Source organism: Rutidosis leptorrhynchoides, chromosome 11 (genome assembly GCF_046630445.1).
Source record: "Rutidosis leptorrhynchoides isolate AG116_Rl617_1_P2 chromosome 11, CSIRO_AGI_Rlap_v1, whole genome shotgun sequence".
Classification (NCBI taxonomy): Eukaryota; Viridiplantae; Streptophyta; class Magnoliopsida; order Asterales; family Asteraceae; genus Rutidosis; species Rutidosis leptorrhynchoides.
Window position 1 is genome coordinate 252,937,638 of NC_092343.1, and position 4,863 is coordinate 252,942,500.

Below are 4,863 nucleotides of genomic sequence, written 5' to 3' on the forward strand. Positions count from 1 at the left end.
CCAAATTTTGCAACAAGTGTAAAAGAAATGGTCATAGCGCGGCGAAGTGTGATGTCTACGGACCAGGGGTTAACAGAACGAAAGAAACAAATGGTGTCGGAATGAGTAATGGCGGAGCAAGTAGTGTCGGAGCAAGTTATGCCAATGTAGTTTGTTATAAATGTGGAAAATCGGGCCACATTATTAGAAATTGCCCGAACCAGGAGAACACGAATGGACAAGGCCGCGGAAGAGTTTTCAATATTAATGCGGCAGAGGCACAGGAAGACCCGGAGCTTGTTACGGGTACGTTTCTTATTGACAATAAATCTGCTTACGTTTTATTTGATTCGGGTGCAGATAGAAGCTATATGAGTAGAGATTTTTGTGCTAAATCAAGTTGTCCATTGACGCCTTTGGATAGTAAATTTTTACTCGAATTAGCAAATGGTAAATTAATTTCAGCAGATAATATATGTCAGAATCGAGAAATTAAACTGGTTAGCGAAACATTTAAGATTGATTTGATACCAGTAGAGTTAGGGAGTTTTGATGTGATAATCGGTATGGACTGGTTGAAAGAAGTGAAAGCAGAGATCGTTTGTTACAAAAATGCAATTCGCATTATACGAGAAAAAGGAAAACCCTTAATGGTGTACGGAGAAAAGGGCAACACGAAGCTACATCTTATTAGTAATTTGAAGGCACAAAAACTAATAAGAAAAGGTTGCTATGCTGTTCTAGCACACGTCAAGAAAGTACAAACTGAAGAAAAGAGCATCAATGATGTTCCCGTCGCAAAAGAATTTCCCGATGTATTTCCGAAAGAATTACCGGGATTACCCCCACATCGATCCGTTGAATTTCAAATAGATCTTGTACCAGGAGCTGCACCAATAGCTCGTGCTCCTTACAGACTCGCACCCAGCGAGATGAAAGAACTGCAAAGCCAATTACAAGAACTTTTAGAACGTGGTTTCATTCGACCAAGCACATCACCGTGGGGAGCTCCTGTTTTGTTTGTCAAGAAGAAAGATGGTACATTCAGGTTGTGTATCGACTACCGAGAGTTGAACAAACTTACCATCAAGAACCGCTACCCACTACCGAGAATCGATGACTTATTTGATCAACTACAAGGCTCGTCTGTTTATTCAAAGATTGACTTACGTTCCGGGTATCATCAAATGCGGGTGAAAGAAGATGATATTCCAAAGACTGCTTTCAGAACACGTTACGGTCATTACGAGTTTATGGTCATGCCGTTTGGTTTAACTAATGCACCAGCTGTGTTCATGGACCTTATGAACCGAGTGTGTGGACCATACCTTGACAAGTTTGTCATTGTTTTCATTGATGACATACTTATTTACTCAAAGAATGACCAAGAACACGGTGAACATTTGAGAAAGGTGTTAGAAGTATTGAGGAAGGAAGAATTGTACGCTAAGTTTTCAAAGTGTGCATTTTGGTTGGAAGAAGTTCAATTCCTCGGTCACATAGTGAACAAAGAAGGTATTAAGGTGGATCCGGCAAAGATAGAAACTGTTGAAAAGTGGGAAACCCCGAAAACTCCGAAACACATACGCCAGTTTTTAGGACTAGCTGGTTACTACAGAAGGTTCATCCAAGACTTTTCCAGAATAGCAAAACCCTTGACTGCATTAACGCATAAAGGGAAGAAATTTGAATGGAATGATGAACAAGAGAAAGCGTTTCAGTTATTGAAGAAAAATCTAACTACGGCACCTATATTGTCATTGCCTGAAGGGAATGATGATTTTGTGATTTATTGTGATGCATCAAAGCAAGGTCTCGGTTGTGTATTAATGCAACGAACGAAGGTGATTGCTTATGCGTCTAGACAATTGAAGATTCACGAACAAAATTATACGACGCATGATTTGGAATTAGGCGCGGTTATTTTTGCATTAAAGACTTGGAGGCACTACTTATATGGGGTCAAAAGTATTATATATACCGACCACAAAAGTCTTCAACACATATTTAATCAGAAACAACTGAATATGAGGCAGCGTAGGTGGATTGAATTATTGAATGATTACGACTTTGAGATTCGTTACCACCCGGGGAAGGCAAATGTGGTAGCCGATGCCTTGAGCAGGAAGGACAGAGAACCCATTCGAGTAAAATCTATGAATATAATGATTCATAATAACATTACTACTCAAATAAAGGAGGCGCAACAAGGAGTTTTAAAAGAGGGAAATTTAAAGGATGAAATACCCAAAGGATCGGAGAAGCATCTTAATATTCGGGAAGACGGAACCAGGTATAGGGCTGAAAGGATTTGGGTACCAAAATTTGGAGATATGAGAGAAATGGTACTTAGAGAAGCTCATAAAACCAGATACTCAATACATCCTGGAACGGGGAAGATGTACAAGGATCTCAAGAAACATTTTTGGTGGCCGGGTATGAAAGCCGATGTTGCTAAATACGTAGGAGAATGTTTGACGTGTTCTAAGGTCAAAGCTGAGCATCAAAAACCATCAGGTCTACTTCAACAACCCGAAATCCCGGAATGGAAATGGGAAAATATTACCATGGATTTCATCACTAAATTGCCAAGGACTGCAAGTGGTTTTGATACTATTTGGGTAATAGTTGATCGTCTCACCAAATCAGCACACTTCCTGCCAATAAGAGAAGATGACAAGATGGAGAAGTTAGCACGACTATATTTGAAGGAAGTCGTCTCCAGACATGGAATACCAATCTCTATTATCTCTGATAGGGATGGCTGATTTATTTCAAGATTCTGGCAGACATTACAGCAAGCATTAGGAACTCGTCTAGACATGAGTACTGCCTATCATCCACAAACTGATGGGCAGAGCGAAAGGACGATACAAACGCTTGAAGACATGCTACGAGCATGTGTTATTGATTTCGGAAACAGTTGGGATCGACATCTACCATTAGCAGAATTTTCCTACAACAACAGCTACCATTCAAGCATTGAGATGGCGCCGTTTGAAGCACTTTATGGTAGAAAGTGCAGGTCTCCGATTTGTTGGAGTGAAGTGGGGGATAGACAGATTACGGGCCCAGAGATTATACAAGAAACTACCGAGAAGATCATCCAAATTCAACAACGGTTGAAAACCGCCCAAAGTCGACAAAAGAGCTACGCTGACATTAAAAGAAAAGATATAGAATTTGAAATTGGAGAGATGGTCATGCTTAAAGTTGCACCTTGGAAAGGCGTTGTTCGATTTGGTAAACGAGGGAAATTAAATCCAAGGTATATTGGACCATTCAAGATTATTGATCGTGTCGGACCAGTAGCTTACCGACTAGAGTTACCTCAACAACTCGCGGCTATACATAACACTTTCCACGTCTCGAATTTGAAGAAATGTTTTGCTAAAGAAGATCTCACTATTCTGTTAGATGAAATCCAAATCAATGAAAAACTTCAATTCATCGAAGAACCCGTCGAAATAATGGATCGTGAGGTTAAAAGACTTAAGCAAAACAAGATACCAATTGTTAAGGTTCGATGGAATGCTCGTAGAGGACCCGAGTTCACCTGGGAGCGTGAAGATCAGATGAAGAAGAAATACCCACATCTATTTCCAGAAGATTCGTCAACACCTTCAACAGCTTAAAATTTCGGGACGAAATTTATTTAACGGGTAGGTACTGTAGTGACCCGAACTTTTCCATGTTTATATATATTAATTGAGATTGATATTTACATGATTAAATGTTTCCAATATGTTAAGCAATCAAACTTGTTAAGACTTGATTAATTGAAATATGTTTCATATAGACAATTGACCACCCAAGTTGACCGGTGATTCACGAACGTTAAAACTTGTAAAAACTATATGATGACATATATATGGATATATATATAGTTAACATGATACTATGATAAGTAAACATATCATTAAGTATATTAACAATGAACTACATATGTAAAAACAAGACTACTAACTTAATGATTTTTAAACGAGACATATATGTAACGATTATCGTTGTAAAGACATTTAATGTATATATATCATATTAAGAGATATTCATACATGATAATATCATGATAATATAATAATTTAAAATCTCATTTGATATTATAAACATTGGGTTAACAACATTTAACAAGATCGTTAACCTAAAGGTTTCAAAACAACACTTACATGTAACGACTAACGATGACTTAATGACTCAGTTAAAATGTATATACATGTAGTGTTTTAATATGTATTTATACACTTTTGAAAGATTTCAATACACTTATCAAAATACTTCTACTTAACAAAAATGCTTACAATTACATCCTCGTTCAGTTTCATCAACAATTCTACTCGTATGCACCCGTATTCGTACTCGTACAATACACAGCTTTTAGATGTATGTACTATTGGTATATACACTCCAATGATCAGCTCTTAGCAGCCCATGTGAGTCACCTAACACATGTGAGAACCATCATTTGGCAACTAGCATGAAATATCTCATAAAATTACAAAAATATGAGTAATCATTCATGACTTATTTACATGAAAACAAAATTACATATCCTTTATATCTAATCCATACACCAACGACCAAAAACACCTACAAACACTTTCATTCTTCAATTTTCTTCATCTAATTGATCTCTCTCAAGTTCTATCTTCAAGTTCTAAGTGTTCTTCATATATTCTACAAGTTCTAGTTACATAAAATCAAGAATACTTTCAAGTTTGCTAGCTCACTTCCAATCTTGTAAGGTGATCATCCAACCTCAAGAAATCTTTGTTTCTTACAGTAGGTTATCATTCTAATACAAGGTAATAATCATATTCAAACTTTGGTTCAATTTCTATAACTATAACAATCTTATTTCAAGTGATGATCTTACTTGAACTTGTT